The sequence below is a fragment of the Chiloscyllium plagiosum genome, unplaced genomic scaffold (assembly GCF_037043375.1).
Source record: "Chiloscyllium plagiosum isolate Xiang-an unplaced genomic scaffold, Cpla_swu_hap1 HiC_scaffold_7, whole genome shotgun sequence".
In the NCBI taxonomy this organism is placed as follows: Eukaryota; Metazoa; Chordata; class Chondrichthyes; order Orectolobiformes; family Hemiscylliidae; genus Chiloscyllium; species Chiloscyllium plagiosum.
In genome coordinates this window covers 51,566,502-51,593,495 of record NW_028270145.1, presented here as the reverse complement: position 1 = coordinate 51,593,495, position 26,994 = coordinate 51,566,502, and the positions used below count along the sequence as shown (strand labels likewise).

Here is a 26,994-nt window from a genome sequence, read left to right as displayed (position 1 = left end):
AGGAAAATTCAAAAGCTTTGGACACATTACAAATGCTAATCCAGAATCAGATAGTGAACAATTTAATACAGAATTTAAAAAGCAATATGAACAGTGAAAAACAAGGTACAATCTTCTAACCAAGAGCATAGGGAAGCTATAAGCATTATATAACATTCAAAAAGGAGATATTTTTGGATATTGAGTGATGGTTAACTCTGCTTTTTCTCCATAGATGCTGCTAGACCTGCTCAGTTTTTCCAGAGATTTCTTTTTATGTTAGAGAAAGAATGTAACCTGTGCTGAGTATAATAATCTATTGTTAAATCATTTACATTGTTGAAATCTTTGCATTTTCATTGTGTTTTGGAAAAAATGTATTACAAGGTTTTTTTTCATTTTTATTGGGAGATGACATGGCTGCTGAACATTATAAGACAGTTACGTTTTGAAATGTATTTTTACCTTAAGGTATAAAACAGGAAATTCCAGTTAAACACTTTGGCATGGAGCTATGCTTATGTGATCTAGTTGCCAATGGCAGAGAAAGTCAATTGGAAATACAATGAAGTGTGATGATCTTTGACCCAGAACCATTAACAAGGAAAATCAGTAATTCCTTTAAAACATTTTGAAAATCCATAATATTAAAAAAAGCTATGTTTGAAAATTGACTTATAAGAACTTATATCACTTGTAAAGAGAGCACTTATAAATTTTAGATAATAAGAAATACTTGTCCAAGTGACTTGATGACCCGTGATGTTGAGGCAGTACTAACTGAAAGGAAGCTAAAATGGAGGTGTATGGCTAACAGAAACAAGCCAAAATAGAAGAAAATAGAACGAGAAGGCCATCAACTAGTAAGCTGGTTTCCAGAGCAGTCATTGTAAGTACTGTTAGGACTTCAGCTGGTATTTATTTGACATCCGAACTGTTAGAAATTGGCATCCCATTAAAATTTAACTTTGTGTAATTATATCTCAGGTAATGGATGCAATAGAGTAACTTCTCAAATATAAATAATTTATAATGAACAAGGACAATAGAAAAGTAATAATAAAGACCACCGAGGCCATTATGTTTCACAAACTATTTGGTACTAAATGTGGCCGATTATCAATGCACATTTATTTTCGAAAAATAAAAGTTTTGGTTCTGAAAATAATTAAAGCCAACTTTCAGAGTAAGGTAGACATGGAGACAATAGTTATTCCAGTATCAGAGGCAGGTGTCCATGTCCTTTAGTTAGAAGGATGCAAGTGAATTTTTTATTTTATTTAGTCAAGGATGAGGGCATCGTTGGCCGGGCCACATTTATTGCCCATCCCTAATTGCCCAGAGAGCGGTTAAGAGTCAATCACGTTGCTTTGGGCTTGGAGTTACATGTAGGCCAGATCAGGTAAGGATGGCACTTTCTTTCCCTCAAGGACAACAGTGAACCAGATGTGTTTTTCCAACATTTGACAATAGATTCGTGGTCATCATTAGACTTTCAATTCTATGTTTTTAAAATGAATTCAAATTCCATCTCTGCTGTGGTGGAGTCTCAATCCGGTCTCTGGATTAAACAGTCCAGCAATACCAGTAAGCCATTATCTCCCCTAATGGTTGACACAGACTAAACTACCAGCTCTTAGAAACAGGGTGTATCAACAAGTGCTCAGAGCCAAATGACAGTCATCATTAGGTTGTAATTCTCATCATGCAGCAGTCTTCTTCAAATGAAAGATGGACAAAAATAAATTGAAGGAAAGTTGCCTAATGCTTCTACTAGGGAGCAAGATGCTGCATCACAACTTCAATGAGATTGGCACACACTGAGCTGGCTGTCTGTACATCTTTTAGTTATCAGTGAACCCATCACTAATTGTCATGGGTCTTTTTTTGTCTATTGAATAATATGTCATATCTAAAGTGCTGCTAATTAGCAAACTTAACAGACAATTGAAAATTATTTATACATGGTCAACTACATATATACATTAAATGTTGTCCTGAATGCTCAAAATTCAGTTTTTGTTAGGAATAGGATGCCACAGCGGTTGAGGTTAAATTGGGTTAAATTTGAGAACAGACAATTTCTTACTGCAGTTAAACTCACACATGAAACCACAAGCACTGGGATATACTTGGGCATGGTTAATAGAGAGAGTGACTGCAAAGATTGGGGCAGCGGAGCAAAAGATATACTGAGTGACAGAGGAATATGATGGAGATCATGAGTCTTTGATAGAGTCTCAAAGGCATTTCAGGAAGGTCATCTTAAATTAAAAGCAGTCCAGAATAATATGGCCTATGGTGCCCAAGAGTGCGCTTTGCAACTTAAAAAATACAGAGTCGAGCGAGCAATTTAAAAAGTTACAAAGAGAAAGTGATAGCTTAAACATTCAAGTACAACTGAGGATAGAAGCATGTAATGAGGCATTTATGAAAAGCAGATAGAGCAAATACTGGAACAACACACTTCAGATGCAAGCAGTGAATGCCATATTGAGGAAAGCACAAGGGGTCATCAAAGAATTAAGTTAACAACAAAATGTTTCTTCCTCTGAAGGGGACTGGTTGTTGCACAAGCAGAGACAGAGAACTCCAGACTAAAACTGGCCAACAACGAGCAGTGATATCTGCAATCGCTCCTAATAAGAGAAGTAATTTTGATATATGCTGGGACAGTAAATCTGAATGCCTTTGCTTCACGCCTTTGTGCTTTAGTTGGAGGCAAGCACACTCTGCCTTTCTAGTTTGGCAAAGCAAAGCCATCACATGAGCCATGACAAAAAACTGAGGCAATGGGGAGTGATTAATGCAGTGTTCATCATTGCACACACAACCTTTTAGCCAGCTGAGGTTAAGACTTCTGAGGAAAGAACTAGGGTTTACAATAGTTATGAACTCCAACATCCTCCCCATGATGCTAAAATGAGAAATGTTTAAGATCTTACAACCAGAATTAGAGAATGATCATTTTAAACAGATCATCTAAGGATGCTCCATAGACTTAAAACAATGCTGAACTGGCATACAAATGACCAAAGGCTTGCCAAAGAACTAGAGGATGGCATAATTAAGTTACTGAGGGAAGATGATATTGATTTTCCAGGTGTTAGTTAACATTAAACAGTCCTCCACTAAAAGCCTCTACATATTTGCAGAGAAACTTCATGGCTTAGACTAGAAGACCCTGTTAGAAGGAGAGCACCCAAATGAGGATGAATACTATGACTCTCCAGGTTTAAAGGGCCTCTTTCTGCAAGAGCCATAATCCAGAGCACACTGGACATTTTTAACAGCTGTACAGTGGCAATAAATGCTGGCCACAGCAACGCCCACATCCCATGATCAATATATTAAAAAATTAGCTTTTAGTATAATTTCTTTAAAAATATTATTACTATTACAGTTAAATAATTTCAATTTGTCTGTGGGGAAGACTAATTTAAAACAGGTTTAAATTGATTTAAAAGAAATCACTGCTATACATTAACACTGAAAGAGTTGACAGGTATTCCATTGTCAGAATAAAAGATAGCTTTCTCCTGCTAGAAAGAAACTTGCATTTTATAGAACACTTCAGTCATTGATCAACAACAGTGGCTACAAAACTGAAGTTGGGTATATACTTAAAAGACTCACTATTCATTTAGTATGAACAGTCTTCTATCACTGTCATGTACTGATTCATACACATATAGTTGTCACATCAAATGTTAACAAGATGTAAATTGCATATAAATGCATAATGCAAACACACGGGGTTTTAAGACAGCACCTATAATTAAGCTCTTACCAAACTATAGCTTTGCCTCAAGCATTATTTTTTATTGACAGTAGTTTATTAGAATTATCAACCTGGTGCAGCTACCAAACAGGACTGCTTGCATGCCAGCAACATAAACAGTAAGTGATAGACAGAGCAAATCCATCCCACAATCAATAGACCAGATCTAAGCTCTGCAGTCCGGCAACATCCAGTTGTACATTGTGATTGGCACTTCAGCAATTCACTGGAGGAAGTGGTTCCACAAGTATCCTCATCCTCAATGATGGAAGAATCCAACACATATGTGCATAAGATAAGGCTGAAGCATTTGCAGCAATCTTCACCCAGAAATGCCAAGTGGATGATCCAACTCGGCCTCGTCCAGCTGTCCCCAGCATTACAGCTACCAGTCCTTAGCTAATTTGATTTCCTCTACGTGGTATCTGGAGACATTGATACTGCAAAAGCTATGGATCCTGACAATATTCCGGAACAGTACTAAGACTTGTGCTCCCAGAGAGAAGCTCTTCCAACACAGCTACAAACACTGACATCTAACCGAAAATGTGGAAAATTTCCCAGATATAACCTGTGAACAAAAAGCAGGACAAATCCAACCCAGTTAACTACTGCCGCATCAATCTCCTCTCGATTATCAGTAAAATGATGGAAGGTGTCGTCAATAGTGCTGTTAAGCAGCAATAATCTGCTCAGTGACACTAAATTTGGGTTCCGCCAAGGCCAATCAGCTCCTGATCTCATTACAGCCTTGGTTCAAACATGGACAAAAGAGCTGAATTCCAGAGGTGAGGTGAGAGTGACAGCTCATGACGTCAAAGCTACATTTGACCAAGTATGGCATCAAGGAGCTCTAGTAAAACTGGAATCAATAGGAATCAGGGAGAAAACTATCCACTGGTTAGAATCTTACCTGGTGCATAGGAAAGTGATGGTTCTTGTTGAGGTCAGTTATCTCAGCTCCAAGAAATCTTTGCATGGAGTTCCTCAGGGTAGTGCCCTGGGCCTAACAATCTTCAGACGCTTCATCATTGATCTGCCCTCCACTTTAAGGTCAGAAGTGGGGATGTTTCGATGATGATTGCACAATGATCAGCACCATTTGTGACTCCTCAAATACTGAAGCAGTCCGCATTCAAATGCGACAAGATCTGGATAATAGTCAGGTTTGAACTGACAGATCATAAATAACATTTGCACCACACATATGCCAGCCAATCACTACCTCCAATAATGAGACAATGTAATTACTGTTCCATGGCAATCAATGGTGTTACCATCACTGAATCTCCCACTATCAACATCCTTGCAGTTAGCATTGACTGGAAATTCAACTGGACTCACCAAATAAGCACAGCAGCTACAACAGCAGGTCGGAACTAGGAATACTGCGGAGAGTAACTCACCTTCTGACTCCCCAAAACCTGTCCACAAGGCACAAGTCGGAAGTGTGATGAAATACACCCCAATTGTTTGGATTAGTGCAGCTCCAACAGCACTCAAGTTTAACAACATTGAGCATAAAGCACCTCGCTTGATTGACACCATATCCACAACCATCCACACTCTCCACCACCAATGCTCAGTAGCAGCAATACGTACTATTTACAAGATGCTCTGTAGAAATTCACCAAAAATCCTTAGACAGCATCTTCCAAACCCACGACCACTTCTATCTTAAAGGACAAGGGTGGTAGATGCCTGGGAACACCACCACCTGCAAGTTCCTCTCCAAGCCACTCATCATTCTGACTTAGAAATATATTGTCATTCCTTCATTGTCAAAACCTTGCTGGATCAAAATCCTGGAATTCCCTTGCCAGGAGCATTGTGGGTCAACCTACAGCATGTAGACTGCAGTGGTTCAAGAAGGCAGCTCACTACCACCTTCTCAAGGGCAATTAAGGACAGGCAATAAATGAATGAAGGGAAGAAGACAATTCTTGTAATAAAGATTATTATTCCAGGATTTTGACAATGAAAGAACGGCAATCTTCTAAATCAGGATAGTGAGTGGCTTGCAGGTGGTGGTGTTCCCAGGCTTTGTGACTGGTGGTGTTCCCATGCACCAGAACACCTAAATTATTCTGTACTTTAAAATTCCAAATTTGTTTTCTGTTTAAGTAATATTCTGCTTATTTGTTCTTCCTGCCAAAGTGAACAACTTCACATTTTCCCACATTGTACTCCATCTGCTGGATTTTCGCCTACTTACTACATATATCTGTATCCCACTACAGCCATATTATTGCTTCATCATCACATATATTCTTATTAATCTTGGTCTCAACTGCATATTTAGCGATCAAGCCTTCACTCCTCTCATCTAAGTCATGGATGTAAATTATAGAAAGTCAAGGTCCCAATGCAGAGCCCTGTAGGACTCCACCCATCACATCCTGCCAATCAGAAAAAGACCCGTTAATACATATTCTGTTTTCTGCTGGCCAGCCAATCTTCTTTCCATGCTAATATGTTACTCCTTATACCATGAACTTTTATTTTCTGAATAAGCTTTAATGTAGCACCTTATCAAATGCCTTCTGGAAAGTCATGTGCAATGTGTCAACAGGCCTCCTCCTCCGAAAACAGGGTATTTTACTCCTTCGAAGAACTTCAATAATAAACTAGTTAAACTTGATTTCCTTTTGACAAAACCATGCTGTTTCTTGCCAATTATTTTGAATTTTTGTAAGTGCACGGCAATAATTTATTTAATGAGCAAATCTAACACTTTGCCCGTGACAGAAATCAATTTGATTGGCCTATAGTTTCCTATTTTCTACCTCCTTCCTTTCTTGAATAATTGGGACTTCCAGTCTGATTGAACCTTTCCTGAGTCAAGGGAATTTTGGAAAGTTATCACCAAATTATCTGTTAGTTCATTAGCGACCTCTTTTAAGACCTCAGGTTGAAATCCATTTGCATCTAGCAAATTGTCAGCCCACAGCTCATTCAGAATGAAGTGATATTAGGTTTTTTTTTCAGTTCCACCTTCTGATTTATAACTACCACATTTTTTAAAAATATCCTCTACAGTGAAGACAGAAACAAAATATTTGTTCATTGATAATTGGTCACTAGTCCACAGACCAATCAGCTACTTATTGCTTGCCAAAACTCCATTTGTATAGAAACCCCAGCTTAAACCCACTGCTTGAAAACAGTTGTTTAAACAGTACTTACAATGAGTATCACGTAACTTCCTTTTAAAATGTACAGCAATCCTTCAGAAATTCTTGGTTTTTAAGCCAATTCTTTTCTAATTTCAGTCCAATCAAAAAATAAAAAGATAGGGTATTTACAGGTTAATCATAACTGGTATGTTGACCTGCCCTCCATTGTTCAAAAATCACCTCAAGTCCAATTTATGGATGCTATCACATGACCAAAACTAAAGCGGGGTTTGACACTTTATTACTCTACAAAGGAATTTAGCAATTCAGTCTGAGATTAGTAACATAGAAGGATCATACCCAGCAAGGAGAAAAGAACCTTACATCCAAAAGGTAAGCAACTCAGGAAACAAAAGGGAGCTAATTTGTTTTACTTTTAAGATTATATTTCTTTTCTACAGGAGCTTGGCCACAATTTTGTATAAGAAAAGGTCTAGAACTCCCAACCTCAATTTGTCTTCAAGAAACTAAGACAGGAAATCCTTCATGCCTTCAATGCTTTTCAATCTCCATCTTAAATGATTAGCTCAAATAAATGCCTTGCCTTTTGTTACTCTGTTTCTAGTAATCTAAATGCATGTCACAGCTCATAGTTTCTTGCATTTACGCATTAAGGGAGAGGGTGGTCGGTTATGTACCTTTAGACTGTTATGACGATAAATATTTACTATTTCTTTTAGTTTAAAAGTGCAAAAAAGCTAGTTATTGTGTGCACTTACAACAGAAAGGGTTCAGACACTGCTCAAAAAACATCTTTATGCAATCAGCTGAGAAGTGCAAATTATGAATATTATCCCATCACCTCTTTGTTCATAACAGAGCTCTGAATTTTCCCTGTTTTTTGACAAGGTTTTCTTTCACTGAGGTTCATGGGAGGCAGACTAACATGGCCCATGTCACTTTCACTCATGCAATCTTCTGCTCTTCAGTTCATTAATTATGCAACTGGCCTCTATGACTCATGAAATCAAGCAGCAGGAATAGTGACAGTATTTGCTCCTGCCAGGATTTTGTGATAGTCATATCACTAATGCCATACTTAAATACCGGTTACATTATACCTCAGATACTGCAAGATACCCTTCACACAGTGGTCCTGCACCACTGGAGCCTAGCAAGTGGTTTAGAAAGGGATGCTGGTATCTTGTTTTACTGACAGGAACTCTGAGATGCTGGTGAATGGATTTGGGGGGGGGGGGGGGGGGGAAGAGAATTGAATGAAGGGCAGTGCTTTTTCATCCAGACTGTCATATTACCAGACAGAGTTAGCCTCGACAGAGATAGTGACTTGGGTCAGTGCTGTGTCCAAGGTCAAACACAACATACAGCAGTGCAGGAAGGATGTTAATGACACCTATCTGTGCTCTGCAAGAGTAAGTGCCACCACCTTCTCTCTGCTACTTTGCACTTAGCACTCACTACTCACTCAAACTTGGCCATTCTACACACCACTTACCAAGACTCATGGACTGTAAGTCTAACTAATGCAGCTTTTCACTTTCAGCTCTCAACCATCTCATCTTCCCAAACTTAAAACCCTTTCTGACCACTTCCTACTCACTCACTGGAGGACCTCACCATCTCTCCTGCCTGTGCATAATAATAAAATCTGTTCTTCTGTGCACTTTATGATACTGAATACTCCCTTTGTATCAATTCAGAAAAATATGCCTCAACTGGGCAGGGAGAGCAAAGACCAACGTCAGGGTAGCAGACATTAGGCTCCTCACTCCAAATGAGGATTAAATGTTGGAGATGGCTGGAAAAAAGAGCCAACACTCATATAGGGACCTGGAGACTTCCAGTAGCAACTAACAGAGTAAGCTTCATGCCATGCTGCTCTCCTATTAATGCAAGTGCTAACTCATTTTTAACCTGCACAAGTGTTTATCTCTTGTACAGAACTAATTCCCTCACTTGCGCAGACACTAATGGGACCCAACCACCCACTGCGAGAGATGACTTGTATTGGAGACCTGACTGGAGCCCGAGCTTCACCTCTGCCTTGGAGGAGGGAGTCACTGAAGCCTCAGAGGATGTACAGTCAAAGCTTTCACCTATACCCTCCATTAGCTCAGAGACTTTCATCTTGTTGGGTTTCCTTTACTGGAAAAGTCTGGAGCACAATCTAGTGAGCTTATCACTGGCACATCTCCCCACAAAGTGAGGAAGAAACTTAAGTTCTGAGATGCAGAGGACTGCTGGAGACCAGCCACCTGCTCAACCCAAAACAGATGATGGTCCCCTGGTGTCAGCCATTAATGATTTCATCAAATTGCAGAGAGACACTCAGGAACATCATCAGGCAGACTTGTTTGAGGCCGTCAAGAAACTGGATCAAAGGATGGAAGAGTCCACCAGTGTTGTTGGTGCTCTATTGGCTCTGATGTGTATGCATTTTGTTGTCCCATGGGCAGGATGGCTACTGCCATGAAAACCTAGGCCCAGCATACTTAGTATCTGCTGGACACAAGCACAAACTTGTACTCTATTGCTCTAGCCACTGGAGATCTGCATCAGTTGTAAGGTGATAGGGGGTCAAGGCACTATGACCTCACTCCAGGTGCCCTTCCTCACAGAGAGTGGTGCCTACGGCCTCCAGGCCCAAAAACCCTGCTATAGCCAATAAAGTCTTCCAAGCTAAGAGGACCAACTTCAATGCAGAATCTTACTATCCAAGCTGCATAAGACTGTAGAGTGCTCAGGAGCTGACAGGTTCTAGCAGAAACCAAAAAGAACAAGTTATTCCTGAGCAAATGCTGTTTGATAGCACAGTAGGCAATTCCTTTCATCACTCTGATGATAATTGAGAGTAGACTGTTAGGGTGGTAATCTGCTGGATTGTATTTGTCCTGTTCTTGCTGTACAGATGTACCTTGACAACATTCTACATTACTGGCTAGATTCCAGTATTATAATTGTACCAGAACAACTTGGCTAGGGGTGTGGTTAGTTCTGAAGCACAAGTCTTCAGTACTTTTGCGTGAATTTTGTAAAAAAATTCATAACCTTTATATATGTAGCAACTGTCAGCTATTCCTTGACATCACTTGGATTGAATGGAACTGGCTGGAGACTGGCATGTGACTTCAAGAGGTCAACGAGTTGGATGATCCTTTGTCACTACTGGTTGAAGGTAGTTGTCAATGTTTCAGTTTTATTTTCTGCACTGTTTTGATGGGCTCTGCTATTATTGACAAGAGCTATTTACGCTGTATAGTTCCAGAAAGTTCAGAAAACCCAGGAAACCTCAATTAAATTGCAAAATGCTTGCAGTGCAGTTAAATACAGAAGCTGGTGCCTTTAAGTAATTGTCAAATTCCTCAGTTTTATATCATAATTGCTTCTACTATCACCTGCTCTTAACTATTAAAGCTTAAGCACTTATTTCAGATGCTAACATTTCAATCACTAAGGAAAAAACTTTACTCCTACTCGTTCATAGGATGCGCGTGTCAATGGCAAGACCAACATTTGTTGCCTAACCTCAAATAGTTTAATTGGTTTCCTAGGTACAATTCAGAGACTAGTTACAAGTTACATCATATTGCTTTGGGTCTGGAGTCATAGGTAGGCTAGACCCAGATGAGAACAGTTGATTTCCTTCCCAAAAAGGACTTTAGTGAATCAGATGGGTTTTTTAAACTATCAACAAAGGTCACCAACACTAAGACTGTCTTTATAATCTAGATTAAATAACTGAACCCTAATTTCACCAGTTGCCATTATGGGATTTGAACCCCCATCACCATGGGCATCTGGATTACTCATCATTGGCAATTCATTCAAATCGAAGATGTGTCATCAAGCTAGAGGAGTCTCATAACTGAGGAGACCAATTCTGAATCCATAAGTTTTTCTTAGTGTAGGCATACTGCTGCATGGGTAGACGTCGTTCTCCTTCCACTGCCCCTCTACCTTACAGTTCAATCATTGAACCTCAAAGTGGCTTATGATTAATAGATCAGGTGGTACCATGCTGAGCCATTGGCAGCTTTCCCCTCTCAATCAGTGGTATCAATGTCTCTGTGCTTTGTGGTGATCTTAAATGTTTAGTTATACCCTTTTCTTTGGTCATCCTTTGAATATTGGCCAAACGAGAGCTCTGAGAAGACAGTCTGCTGAATGAGATAGTTTTCATATACTCCCCTCGAACACAATGGCCCATCCACTGAGGTTGGTGCTTCAAAACCAAGGCTTTAATGCTGGTAGATCAACCTCATGAAGGACACTCATTTTGGTCCAAAATGTCTCCTCTTTGAAACCCAGTATTTGACATTGGTGCCAAGATGGAAGCTCTCAAGGAACTTAATGTGACAGAGGTAGACGCCCAAGTTTTGCTGAGTAGAGGAGTTTATTCAATACAACATCCTTTTTAGGCAAGGACCTTTGCTTACTTCCAAAGCTCCCTGTTATCTAATGTGCATTGCTGCAGTGTGCAGAAAACATCATTGTATAGTTTACTTGGTAGTCTCTTGGGAGATGTGGCTGACTCATAATGGGAAGTGCTGTACATTTTGTATTGGCATGCATTGTATTGGCATGTAGATGGCATGCAGGATTTTCAAGGGAAATGTTGTGGAGATCTTTCATCTTGGCCATGCTTAAAGCCAGGCCAAGCATCATATAGGTGTGTTGATAATGTTGACCTTCCTTTGCATGTCCCCTGAGAAGTGAGCCATCTAATAACAGACATCTGCAAACTGAAGATAATAGATACCCACAGTAGGGATTAAAGCCTTGGTTCTGAAGCACCAACTTCAGTGGATGGGCCATTGTATTCTAGGGGAATGTATGAAAACTACCTCATTCAGCAGGCTCTCTTCTCAGAGCTTTCATTTGGCCAATATTCAAAGGATGGCCAAAAGAAGGGGCATAACTAAACATTTAAGGCCACCATAAAGCAGTTCCTGCCTAGAAGTGACCAGTGTTGAAGAGCTTCCTGTTCAGGTGACATTGGATACAGACACTTTGGGGTAAGATGTAGCTGAGGTGGATTACTAATTCAGTGAATTACCACTACACCATTGTCTTCCCAGATCCAATTATTTATTTCTTCTTCTAACTGTTCAGTTTTTATCTGGTGATCTAAGTTATCAGCCTGAATTTTGTGTTAGAAGCAATCAGTGCTGACAGTTGTTAAAGAGTATGTGGGACACCTTCCAGTGATTACACATGCCTAGTTAAACATAGAAAGCAGAATGCAGCTGCTTATGGTGAATTATTGCTTTAGTTGTGCACTTTTAATCATTTTAAAATGAGAGATTTGTAGGCTGCAAGTAATAGATTGGAACGAAACAGAGCCGGCAGAGTGAGCTGTGAGGCTTAGTAGCAGCTAAAGAGGTTGCTGGACTTTAGTGGTATTAGGGGACAGTGCTAAAGGGAAACATCAGTTGGGCTGTAGCACAAGTTAAATTCTTGATTACATCATATGATATACATGAAGAATTAGGCCACTTAACCCCGTGAGCTCCACCATTCTCCTATTTTCCCCTCGTAACCCATGATCTCCTTACCAATCAAGAACTTATCCATCTATCTGTCTTAAGTACAATCAAGAACTTAGCCTCTACAGCCTTCTCCAGCAATGAGTTCCACCTCATCTTAGTTCTAAAGAGTTGTTTCTTCACTCTGAGGCTATGTCCCAAGGTCCTCATCTCTCTTATTAGTGGAAACATTTTTTCCATGTCCACTATCCATCCTCTCAGTATTCTCTAAGTTTGTCTGATGACCCCTTGTCCTTCTAAACTGAATTGAGTACAGAATCCCAGAGACCCCCAACTGCTCCACATATGACAAGCTCTTCATTCCCAGGATCATTCCTGTAAACCTTCTCTGGATTCCATCTAAAGCTGGCACATCCTTCTTTAGATACAAGGCCCAAAACTACTCAAAATTTGAATGTGGCCTGACCACAGCCTTATACAGCCTCGTCAGTACATTTCTGCTGTTGTATACTAGCTTTCTTGAAATTAATGCTAACATTGTATTTTTCTTCCTAATTGCCAAGTGCACCAACCTTAAGAGAATCCTAAAAGTCCCTCTGTGCTTCAGATTTTTGAAGCCTCTCCCCATTTAGGAAAATAGTCTACACCTCTTTTTCCCCATGATCTCACACTTTCCAATATCACATTCCACCTGCCACTTCTTTGCCCACTTGCCTGACCTTCATGTCGAAGTCCTTCAGCAGCCTTCCCACTTCCTCAACATTACCTGTTCTTCCACATATTTTTGTGCCATCTGCAAACCTAGCAACAATACCCTCAGTTCCTCTGGCCAGATCATTGATGTATAATGTGAATAGTTGTGGTCCAACACTGATCCCTGAAAAACTCCACTATTCATGGCTGCCATCCTGAAAAAGACCTCTTTATCCATTGCTTTGGTTTCTGTCAGTCAGCCAATCCTCTATCCATGCCACTATCTTGTCCTCAACACCATGGGCTCTTCTCTTATTTAGCAGCCTGCTGTGCAGCACCTTGTCAAAGGTATTCTTTACCACATTCTAGGCTTTCTATTATACTTCTATGCTGTTCCTGACTTTCTTTGTCAGCCATGGTGACCACGTTGTTCCTTTAGCGGGTTTCTTCTTCACTGAGATGAATTTCTGCTCTACTACTAGAATTAACTCCAGTAACTCCTGCCATTGCTGCTCCACTGTCTTTCCTGCAAGACTCCCCTCCCAATCAATTCTGGCCAACTCCTCCCTCATGTCTTCATAGTTACCTTTACATAACTGTAATGCCATTACAACTGATTCCAAATTCTCCCTCTCAAACTGCAGGGTGAAGTCTATCATAGTACAGTCACTGTCCCCAACAGGCACCTTCACCCTAAGCTCTCAATCAAGTCTGCCTCATTACACAAAATGCAGATTGAACGCAGAGTGATAGATGAACAGGATTTGCTGCAAGTTAAGTAATGGGTAGCTGAGTTTTGAACGATTTTTTATTTGCTGGGGTAGAATGTAGGAGACCTATCGACAGTCTCTTCGAAATGGTAGAGTCAAGAACTAACGAGGTACGTGAATGGGTGAAGACCAAATGGTCTGAAGATGTTTTGTAACAAGGAGTCACATATGAATTATTACACAAAGCAGAAAAATCGCTGTAGCATGTACTGGGATGCAATATCATAGCATTTAAGATTATTCGTGAAATGGAAATGTGTGGAATAATAAGACTTCAAATGGGTAGTAACATTAGTTTGCCCATCAACACTGTGAATGTGTTAGTATAAAACCTGCAAAGTTGCCACAGTGTTACAACAATTCAGCATTGAGTGCTGTAGTACAGGTAATACAGGAAGCAATAAATGCTAACACCAGGACATTGATATATAAAACTTATTCAGAAATCAGTCAAATTTTTACAAACATTGTTTTAACTGACTGTTTTGGGTTTACTTTTTAGCAGATCCTAGCTACAATAGGATCAACTGAAACCATTATGCCACTCAAAATTTGCATTAATGCCTTTAATTTGGCTCCATAATTAGGCAAAAATTGACACACATGCAAAGTAAGAAATATTAAGATGGGTGAATAATGCTTAGTCAGAGGTAGATTTTAAAGAAGTCAACTTAAGAAGTCAATTTTCTGATTTAATTGTCTTGAAAAGGAAAAGATTTGAAAACTTAAACATATTGCAGTATCTAACTTTTAAAGGCATAGATGTTGCTTCCTTTTCTGCTGCGGTCTCTGTAGTTGTTCACAAACTGACTGCCTTGTACTAACAAAATTCATTATTTGCAGTCAGTTTTGGTTCCATGATCAATCGTTTTCTTGTTCACCCAGAATGATTTAAAGTTAGAAGCCATCTCTATACAATGGAGAGAGGATGGTACTATTTGAAAATCAGCAATTGCTAGGGAAACTCAGCAAGTCTGGCATCTATGAAAGAAAGCAGAGTTAACATTTCAAGTCCAGTGATGTCCTTAAGAAGGATCACCAAACTTGAAACATTAACTCCGCTTTCTCTCTGCAGATACTACCAGATCTACTAAGTTTCTCCAGCAATTTGTTTTTGTTTTAGATCTTCAGCATGTGCAGTTCTTTATTTTATTATAATTATGATTTGATTGTTTTCTCTGTAACTTTTGTCAAATTTTATGCTGAAAAATAGTAAGCGTAGGAGTAGATTTTGACTAAGTTCATAAACAACGAAAAGTTTGTGGTGTGGCAAATGTTAATATGCAGCCGCTTCAGTGACCAAAGCTCACATCACATTGAACATGAAGTTATCCTACTGTCCAAGTGGATGCACAAGATTCTTAAGGTGTTGGAGAGAGACCAGGCGCTGAGCTGAACTGGAAAGCGTGAGCCATAGCTCACCCATAAAGCTGCTACATTGCTTGCAGAATATTAGACAAATGGGGACAGGATTCCATTGAAAGAGGCAGTTATATTCATTCAGAGACAGATGACAAGAAGTTAAAATCTGAAAAGGCAATGGGATTTTGGCTTACAAAGCATACATGGATGCTCAGAAAGCTCATGACATTGTGGGAAAAAATCAGGAAGAGGTGAAGAACTTGAGAAAGTAACTGCATAAGTTAAACCAGGAGATAAATGGTTTAAAGAGACAGATTTATACTCTGACGTTTGGAACAGAACAGTCAACTACTTTTTTTTCTACTTTTCTTTCACATATATAGTAGATGGAGAATATACACGAACCCCGAGTCCAAGTGTGAGTCAGACCCAAACTTACGCTTACCCTTTCTCTCGCTCTCAAAAACCTAATTACAAAGCAGGATGGAAGAGGAGGAAAGACACATGAAAAGCAACTCATGTTCAACCCCCACCATTTTTTTCCATAGTTAGCAGAAGCCAACTTGGGATTTGGCTCTCTAGAGGCAAACCAAGGTCAGTGTTAGTTAAATCCAACTCCTCAGCTTGACCCTGGTCCCTACCTCTTATGTCATTCTCTGTCTGTCTCGCTGTTTCTTAAGTAAAATGCACAAAAGTGATTGTATTAGTTACCTCTGCAACTTGGCATTTTTAATTAGCAAATTTTAATAACTACTCATTTAAGTTAAGAGTTTAATGTTTTGTAATTTTTTAAAAAATCTGGAATTCATATCGATTGTTGCACCAAAATGTATTTTTCAGAAATGTTTGAAGACAAAGTGAGATAAAAACTAAAATGTGGACTCCATTCCAAAAAGGTTGAACAATTGTGGTTTACAATACTGTGTAGCACAAGGATCAGGAAGTGAATGATATAATTAGTCGTTTAATGGGATCAGAAAATATTTGGCATTTAAATGATTTGAGCACCATGTACCAGGGAATAATGAAATAATGGAGTACCCCATGGAGTGAATCAATTAATGTAACATTACCAGTGAATTAATAAATTCATGAAGCAACTGCCAAAAAACAGAAACTAAATGGAGCAGTCGGAAGCAATCATAATTATATGATTGGCACCAATAAATTAGTGCCCTTACAAAGTAATAAGCATGCCAACTACATAAATTAATGAAGCAACAAAAGTGAAACACTTTCCTACTTGTAATTGCTGTTATTACCCGAATACGGCTGTAAACTGGATTCAATTTGTTTCAATCCTTTATGGTGATTTTTTCCAAATAAGAAGAAAACCTCTCAATTTGCCAAGTGTTACAGATGGTGAGAGACTGACCACGACAATCCCTCAGAAGAAAGTACTAGCTTCAGCAGCAATTATACAAAAATTAAAAAATTGTGAGTTGTGACTTAAAACAATACACATGACCAACCGTTCTGATAAGTTTAAATGAAACAAAAGGTGAAAGAGTTACTTATAGAATACATGAAAAATAAAAGCCAACAACCAATCCCCCAATTGTAAACATATATTCATACAAGGAGTGATGAATTCAAGAGATGGGACATGTACTTAGACTGCTAACAGAGTAACAAGAAACAAGCACTTTTAGGTGAAAGGTTCTGCAGGTCTGAAGGATCCACTCTGACTTTGTTTTAAATATGAAAGTGTGTTCAGGCTTCTGCAGAGAAAAAATATACTTTTGTAAGTGAGAACAAATTAATCTCTCTTTTCACGGACTGGCATGATCTTTGTTTGAGGAAGTGTTCTTTTCTTCTTGCTCGATTATGATCTCTGTTCTACTGGTCCCCAAACTGCTGTGCTGAATTTCCTTTAGGAGTAATAAAGTGCTATCCATTTCTTGAACGGCTCTGGTCAATTTAGGGCAATTTTGAATGTGACTCTCTGTCACAAAACAGGTTGGGTCTAAGATGATGATTAAACATTGGGGGAATTGATTTTGTTTTTGTATTCAAGTGGCAATTGCTCACCCTTGTATCCTTCAAATCTCCTCTCAACAACAAGTTTTATTGCTTTACTTGTATTATTTTATGGCCATTAAATGAATGTAAAATTCAATCAGATTTTCAGTCCTACATCACTGCTATTTTGTCGTTTAATCTCTCCTCCACCTTATCAAAAAGCTTTGCTTTGGCTCTTTTTCTGTCACCTCCCTTTAACTTGCCTAAATGCTGTTACATTTTTATGTACTCCTAGTTCTCATAGAAACATTATAACTCTCTCCCTACACAGATGCTGAGCTGAACATTTCAAGCATTGCCTTGTTTATTGTAGAAAAGCTTAAGTTTCAAGTTGGGTTGCCTGAAAACTGATGGTTAGGAAATGTTTAATTTCCAGTACATAGTCCAAAGTTGAATGTTATACAATTGATTTAGTCATTCGTAAGGAGGCCAGAGAATGGATGTGGGAGAGGGAGAAGGAGAAAACCAGGGAAATATCTGATAATCAGGTTTAGAAATATGGCAGCCAGGTGTGAATCTATTACATCATAGTGCACATGCTCATTGGAGGTTTGGACTCACCGATACGCTTCCACTGAGCCAAGGTCCTGACTGGCCCAGAAGGTAGCTGGGTGGCCGAAATTTTTGTGACCAAAGAGCGATGAGCAAATTTGTGTGCTCAAGGGAGAGGAGTCCAGTACAGAACTAGTCCAAACTAGGTCTGAGAAGCCCAGAGGAACATTTCTGCTCCTTTTGATTTTTTTTGTCTGTCATCTTCACTGAGCAGTGTCCATTCTCCATGCTGTACCTGGTCAGCTAATAAAATTTCAATGGCATTTGGAGTATGGTACAGCACTCCTAACTGTATGAATTTCTAAGGTGCCCATTTACTTCAGGCAAATGTCTGGGTCATTGAGGAAAACTCTGCGCATAAAGATTTTTTAAAAAAACGTGAGTGGCAACTTATTTTTGTTAAACCGAGACAGTATGATTCATATGTGGAATGAGCTTCCAGAGAAAGTGGTGGATGTAAGTATGGTCAGCATGGAGAAGTTGGACTGAAGGGTCTGTTTCTGTACTGTATGCCTCTATGACTTTAACATGGTGCAGTGTGACATGCACTTAAGTGGCAAGACTACTACTGAGATTTTAACTCCACACCAGCCCACTTCTACCTTAAATTTAGCCCTCATATTTGCAATGTCATCATCGGATCAACTAGAAATACAATGAAAATTCTGCATATAGCTTTTACTTTTAAGTGTCCCATTCCCTGTAACACTATCATCATTTGGTAACAACTCTATTGATAAAAATGCAGCAAGTTATCTGACTCATTTGAGCAATGCTATAGAGACACAGCTAACAATTAGACAAATCATATTTTAATCCCATTTTTAATTATGAACATTTAAAACTAACTTATCTGAGGAAAAGTATCAAGATGATGTCAAAGCTAATAGAGGAAGTTCCATTTTAGATTACAAAGTCACATAGTGGCCAGATTATAGAGTCACAAATATGAGGTTTCCATGGGCAAAATGCATTGTAACTACAGGAATGAGAATTTATAATGTTAAGAAGTTGACACAAAAGAGTGTACAAATGTCTAATAATTGACAATAATTATACAGAGATTAGGACAGGTATCTAAGCACTTTTTGTTTTTTAGTACAATAAACATAGAGGAGCTTCTATTGATGATTATGAAAACACCATTTTACCAAACTGAAGTAACCTGAACAGGATGGAGATAATATTCTAACTGTTCCTTCAATTGTTTTTACAATACACAGAGTGGATTTTACAAACAAATTCTTGTTAATTTACTCCTTACTTCTGAAGAAAAGTGTTGTGACAGATCAACACAAGTGTTGGTCATATGCTTGCTGAATAAGAACTTTTACATTGAAGCATATGACATAATTACAGTACACTTTCATCAAGTCAAAATTCATTGCTGTCTACACATTTCAATTTCCTGATAATATTGTTGAAACAACTTTTACTAGTTCTAGTACTTCCACTTAAAATGTTAACACTACGGTACTAAAAGATATCTTATGTTTATTTTTAGCAAATTAGAAGTGATATCAACTAATAAGTATACATTTCATAAAGTTGCAAACTGATTTGATAGCTTAAGTTGTTCAGTTTAAAAAAATTAGTCACCAGTGACCTTGACTTAAGTACATTAGTTTCATAAATTCTACTGACTCTTTGCAATTTATTAAAACATACTGCTTTCAGAATTCAGCACACCTAACATTGTGAACATCAGTCACTGCAAAGAAAAGTTTCTACAAAAAATCATCGCTGAAGGTTGGGGTCATCAAAAAAAGCTGGCTACTTTTAACACATTATTTTACAATTTTATATAAATTAGATTCTTGATAACTAGCTTTGAATAGGTCAGTCAACTATGGCTACCAAACAAAGTTTTGATTTTATAAGATCAAAAGAATAGGCTGACAGAGTTGCCAGAAATAGCAGTAAATCTGAGGATTGGGAGATCTTTAGAGGATAGCAAGGAGAAACAACAAACTGATAAGGGAGACTAGAATCAGAATGCAATCTAGCAAAAAACCAAAATGGACTGTAAGAACTTCCATAGGTATGTAGAAAATGTGGGTTTATGACAGGCAGAGTCAGGAGAATTTACAATGGGAATAAAGAAATGAGCAAAGCTAAATGATTACATTGTGCCTGTTTTCACTGAGGAAGATACAAGTAATCTTGCAGACTTAGAGATCCAAGTGGGAGAATAAGCAGTTGAAGGAAATTTATGTTAGTAAGATGATTATATTAGAGAAATTAATGGGGCAAAACTTGATCAATTCCAGAATCTAATATTCTACATCCTAGAGTGTTGAACTTGGCAGCTGTGGATATAGTCGATGCATTAGTGAATATCTTCTAAAATTCTAGAGATTCTGAAATTGTTCCTGTGAATTGGAAGTTAGTAAATATCACTCCACTATTTAAGAACAGCGAGAGAAAATGGGGCACTACAAGCCTGTTAGCCTTACACTGGGAAAACGTTACAATTTACTGGTAAATATGGTAAATAGATAAAAACAGAATTTGCTGGCGAAACTCTTAATCAAGTCACTGGTCTCAAAACGTTAACTCTGCTTGCTGCCAGACCTGCTGAGGTTTGCCAGTAACCTTTGTTTTTGTTTCAGATCTCCAGCAACCACAGTTTTGTTTCATTTTAGTGATATATAGACACATAGATATTAATTATACTTGAAATTGTGAATGTTACAAACAAAATTGATAAAAGAAAAAGAATGATAAACATAGTATCCTTTGTTTCTCAGAACAGTTTTAATAAAGTTCCCCATAGGTGGCTGTTCTAAGAAAGCTGATAGGGCTGAATGGCTCATTCTGTTTTTACATCACAAGGTCTTAAGTCTTAACTTTGCCCAGTCTCCCCATAACCCTTCATTATCTGCGACACGGAAATCTATTTATAGCTTAAAATATATTCCACAATGGAGCATCCATAATCTTTGAGTTTGAAAATTCCAAACATTCACAACTCTGAATGAAAAATGTCTCCTCATATCATTCTAAACGGTAGGCCTTTTATCCTGAAACTATATCCCAATGGATATCTATACCACAGATCTCCCAGACTTTCCAAACAGGGACTATAATCCCTCAGAATCCACGTGTTAGCCCATTCAGAATCTTTCACTTCTCTGATTCTTCCCAACTCCAGACATGTGCGCTCAATTCACTCATCTTTTATAGGACAACCATCTCACTCCAGCACCAATCTAGTAAACTTCTGCTATAACCTCCAATGCAAGTACTGTAAATTCTCCCTTTAATAGAGACCAGAATAGAGCACTCAGTACTCCAGATGTGGTTTAGCAAAAGCCTTGTACAACCAATCCCATTACAGTAAAGGACAACATACCACTTACCTTCCTTATTGTTTGGTGCACCTGCATGCTAACTTTGTGTGTTCACTATATGAAGCAGCAAGATCTTCTGAACATCAACATTTACAAGCTCCATGCCTTTGAAAAATATTATACTTTTCTATTCTTACTATCAGGGTGAACACTCATATTTGTACACATCATTTTCCATCTGTCATTTTGCTGATCACTCTCTTAACTTGTCGGTTTGTCTTTCCAGCCTCTATGTTCTCTTCGCAGCTTATAATCCCAAGTAGTTTAAGGTATTGCCAACTAATTTATACATTACTCTGTATCTCTATCTAAATTTTATATATAATTGAGATCCCTGCACTGATTCTTGTGGTATCCAACTAATAACAGCCTGATAAAATGACATTTGCTGCCTGTCCATTAACCAGTGCTCCATCCATGTTCTATATGATCCTGGTAGTTTTGCCTAATCCAGAACTTGATGGCTAAAGCATGAGTTAATAAAGTGATCAATGGATGGGTTATTAGCTTATAAATCTTTCCTTGTCAATGGACAAGTAGTAAGAGTGGGAGAGATCCCTGGTCAGCTTTGTGATCGAAACTTTGAGCTTCTATCATTGCTCGCCAAAACTTCAAAATACAATATACATACAGAAGTACAGGTTACCACTGTAACCAGAAACTGTTACTCTTGGAAACAGTTTTGAGAACCTGAATATCCCGATTTGAACTGTCTGACAAAAGAGCTGATGATCACAAGAAGAATTCTTCTACACACTGGTTACAGGATGGACTGTATGGTCTAAGTGTGGTGGAGAAAGGTTAGATCATATATTTATCTCATTCAATGTTTTAGAGTCAATGCTTTCTGAAGAGGAGACAGGCATTAATTGGCAGAAATAAGTGGAAGAAAATGAAATACATAAAAAAGGTATGCCACTTTCACAATACTTTTCACAAAGCTATGTATTCTGCACAGAGCAAATAAAATTCCAATCAGTAAGTTAAATATCAATGTAACTTTCCATTTAATATCAATATACAGGTCTGATCCAAGTCTACTTTGTCCTTACTAGTTTTATACACAAGCTTAAATGCTTTAATTATATTTACTGTTGTACTGTTGATGCTTTACTTCCTTTCTTGTGTATTACTCAAACATCAATGACGTGTTGATAAACTTCCCATAATTCTTTACAAATACTGAACATCACAGACAGTCAAATAACACAAACTGCCCTCCAAACATACAGGAATTTTTTTGCTATCTTCCTCGTGCAAATTTCTAGGTTGTCGACAAAAATCACACGTACACGTATGAAAACAAAGCGTCTTTGTTGCCAATATTGTCAAAGGATATATTCCTTATTCTCTTTGTTGCATTATTTAACAGACCCTTGAGATAAATGGTTGATTGCAAAAAAATGAAAATAGATCATGATGCTGTCAGTGTCTAAAATCTACACTATCATAATTGACATATATTTTAATGGTTTTTTTTGGCTGCAACCTCAAAGTGATTTCTTACATTTACTGGGGAAAAAAACTGAATGGTAGCAAGTTACTCTTTCAGGTACCTTAACCTCAAGAAACACAAGTTGTTTAAGTGTAGTTTATTTAAAATGTAGAATCTGTTCCTAATACCAGTCAATTTTAATTAAAATTTTGAAAATTCCAAATCAATGTTCTAGCAAGCATTAATTGCTTTGCAAACAGTTCCTTATAAACTGACTGGCTACTAACTGAAAGGACATTCACAGTTATCATTCTTCTTAACAATTCAAAACACATTGTATCTTTACTGACATACGAAACCATTTGAGGCAAACCATTTGGCAATTATCAATTTTAACTTCTATAGATTTCAGGCACTTCCATGGCTTATCAGTTGGCACTCTAGACTTTGGACCAGCGATTGCAGTTTAAATTTTTATGGAGACTCAATTTGTCACAGGGATCAGTGCTGGGACTGCAATTATTTACAATATACATTAATGACTTGGAGGAAGGAAGCAAATGTACAGTTGTCAAATTTGCAGACAACACTAAAATAGGTGGAAGGGCAGATTGAAGAGGATACAAACAATTTGGAGAGATATTGATATATTAAGTAATTGGGCAAAAAGTCAGCAAATGGAGTATAACATGGGAAAATGTGAAATTGTTCATTTTGGAAAGGAGAACAAAAGAACAGTTTTATTTAAATGGAGCAAAACTGTAGAAAGCTGCAACACAAAGGGATTTGGGAGTACTTGCTCATGAAACACAGAAAGCCAGCATACAGGTTAATCAGAAAGACTAATGGAATGCTGGCTCTTATTTCAAGGGAGTTGGAATATAAGAGTAGGGATGTCTTACTGCAACTATATATAAAGGTGCTGGTGAGACCATATCTGGAATACTTGAGCAGTTTTGGTCCCCTTATTTAAGAAAATATATTATTTTATTGGAGGCAGTTCATAGAAGGTTCAATAGGATGATCCCTAGTATGGAGGGGATTGTCTATAAGCAAATGTTAAACTGGTTGGGAATCTATTCACTGGAGTTTAGAAGAATGAGTGGTGATCTCATTGAACATATCCAATTCTTAAGGGGCTTGACAAGGTAAATGAGAGGATGTTTCCTCTTATGGGAGAGTCCATAACCAGAGGGCATAGTCTCAGAATAAAAGAAAGCCAATTTGAGGCTAGATAAGGAGGAATTTCTTCTGGGGGTTTAGTGTCTCTGGAACTCATTGTCACAAAAAGAGCAGTGAAGCTGAAATAGATAAATTCTTGATCAGTCAGGGAATCAGGATTATGGGAAAATGCAGCAAAGTCAAAATGAGGAATATCAGGTCAGCCATGATACTATTGAATGGCGAAGCAGGCTTGAGGGGCCAATTGGCCTACTTTTGTTCCTATTTCTTATAATCTTAGGTCATTTGCAGGAAGAATTTCTTGAATGGCCTATATAAACACTCAGATGGAAATGAGTAAGGAGAGGACAGTTACTGGCTGAAATGCAAGTAGTGAGAAGATGATGAGTGAAGCAAAGAGGGGTTAAAAGTTAGATAGGGGTAAGAAATGCAGGTTCATGTGACAGCAGGTGTGACTGAAGAAGCTAAGTCAGTTTACTACTTAAATATGATTCCATTCTTTTCTCTCAAATTTGGGAATATAACAATTGCTAAATGAAAAAGGATGCAAGGTACGCCTATAATGCCTTCTACTTTCCTGGGAGGAGTGTGATACAACTACAGCTATTCATTATTCTGGTCAATGCTTTGTCAGACAGCTGATTTCCATCACATCTATGGAGGAGTCTATCAGGGATTAGCCTTCGTGTCATGCTACTAAGATCAAGATAGTTTGCTTCCCAACTCTTGTAAATGATAAAATTCAGACTATATACTCCAATTTCAAAATGTATATGCCATACATTGTAACAGACAAGCATTTTGTTGTACTGCCCTCTATTGGAAAGTTGTCATTATAAATAAAAGTTGTTCTAAAATGGCTGACTGTGCAAGTCAATGTCACTGCAGTAAAAAATATAGAAAGATAATAAGGCCAAAAATGAAGTTCCTATAGGTCAGGCATAGAGCCTTTTTGTTGTACTGCAGACCTTTATAACTCTATGACTGTGATGTTAAGCTTCTTCAGTGCTGTGGTAAGCTGCATATGTCCAGGCAAACGGGAAGTACTCCAGTACTCCATCACATTCCTGATTTGTGCCGTGTACATGGTGGAGAGACTTTGAGAAATCAGCAAGTTAATTACTCACTGCGAGAGTCATAGTGTCTGACCTCCTCTTATAGCCACTGTATTTATATGGCTAGCCCAGTTCAATTTCTGGTCAATGGTCAACCCTAGGATATTGATTGTGGATTCAGTGGCAACGCTATTGAATAGATACAAGGAAAAGTTGGATAAATTAGGCTTATTTGCATTGAAGCAGAAACGATTAAGAGATAACCTTATTGAGATGTTCAAAAGTATGAAAAAGTTTAACCTGGGGTAAACAAGGATAATCTATTTTTACCAGTTGACATCTCAGTAACTAGATGTCACAACTTCAAGGTTGTTGGCAAAAGAGTTAGGAGTGTAATGAGAGACTTACGATTTGGAATGCAATGCCTGGGAGAGTGGAGGGGGCAGATATCATAGGAGGTTTCAAAAAAGAGCTCGATATAGTTTTGAAAGTGATGAATTTAGAAGAATGGGGTTGGGACTAGCTGGATAGCTCTTTCAGGAGCCAGTATAGGCATGACAGGCTGAATGGCCTCCTTCTGCACTGCAAAGTCCTATGACTCTATGAATGTCAAGGGGTGATGTTAGACTCTCTTTTGGTTCATCAAGGTTGTGCCAGTCGAAACCACCTAACTATTCCAATGCCATTTTACAACACTTAGTCCACAGGATTGTACACCTACACTTCTTTTTAAATGTAGGAATAGGAAGTAAAATGTGAGTACATAACTAAACAATATAGTTCATATATATATATATATATATATATGGTATAGTGCTCATTTTGTCTAAACAATAGACAATATGTGCAGGAGTAGGCCATTCTGCCCTTCGAGCCTGCACCGCCATTCAATATGATCATGACTTGTGTAGAATAAATTTGTTGTGTTAAAATAATGAAATCTAATGGAGTAGCTCTATTTGTTAAAATGAGCTCTATTTGTTAAAATAATATTAAAAGATCCCTAACATATTGGTACACAATATGTAAAAATATATTTGATTTCTAGATGTCAACAAGCAAAATGTCAGCCACAGCAGTTATGCTTTGAAGTAATGATGAGCACCATTTCAGTATTTTTACAGACTTGGCAAAGATTACTAGACCCTCACCTTACATCTGGATTAAGAGCCTTTCATTTAGAAAACTGGCATTGCTGAAATTCCATTTAATGAAGCAGAATAAAGTAATTCTTCTTCCAAGGTAAGGAAATTGAAGGCCCTGGTGATATTTAATTCACTTCTGACAGGTCGTTGCTTTGTTGATTGAAGTAATTCAAGACTTTTCAAACCTTTTTGATTTCTTCTGGTTACTAAGAACTTTATACTTAGAATGAGCAGAAGAAATGCATGTAGTTTCTTTGCCCAGCTGTCTGGAAATCATTACACAATGATGCTGGCTAATGATAGAACCTCTGCATGTCCCTGGAGGATAATGTTGACTAAAACAGTAATGTCTGAAAATGAGAGACCAGTCCATATTCTACTGAGGCGAAACTGTGAAACAGAACTAAATTTATTTTGGAAGAGTCTGTCATTTTAAAATGACAGTTGCATATCCCACATCACTTCCCCGTTGGTATCAATATGAATATTGGTGTAAGGCAATAAGTAACCACATTATCTAGCAACATAAGCAATAACAAAAATAAGTAGGAATATTGAAATGTGTATAATACTCTTTACTTGCTTGTTGTTAAATTACTACTACAAATTGGATGGTTATCTATGATCATTTCCAGCTTGATGTCTACTCTGCTTGTGAGTATAATAAGGAGATGTAGAGCAACATGCACTAATCAAAAGAAGACTTGTCATCAGTAAAAGATACAAATTCCAGTGCTTAATTGGAGAAAAAGGTCCAAAACAACAATCAAAATTCCAATTTAAAATAAAATATCAATTTGTGCATTTAAGAGTATAACAAGCTTTTAAGGTTTGGATTATGTTTCCAAAATAATTTCATTTTGCTCTTCTGGTTTAAATAATTGATTTTAAATAATACTCCCACCTAAACTATAATATGTGCACTTTGCAGATCATGCCATTTTCCTTGGCCACAGCAAGCTCCAACTAGCTTACCTCTATCATCTTTGATGATTCCCTATTACAGGAATGTAGGTTCAATGTAATGAACTAAAATATTATA

General features: G+C 37.9%; 1 protein-coding gene across 3 annotated transcripts in view; it reads right to left on the bottom strand.

The window, feature by feature from the left end:
* Nucleotides 1-26,994, bottom strand: part of LOC122551543 (N-chimaerin) — a 233,394-nt gene that overhangs the window by 84,906 nt on the left and 121,494 nt on the right. The window lies entirely within an intron of this gene.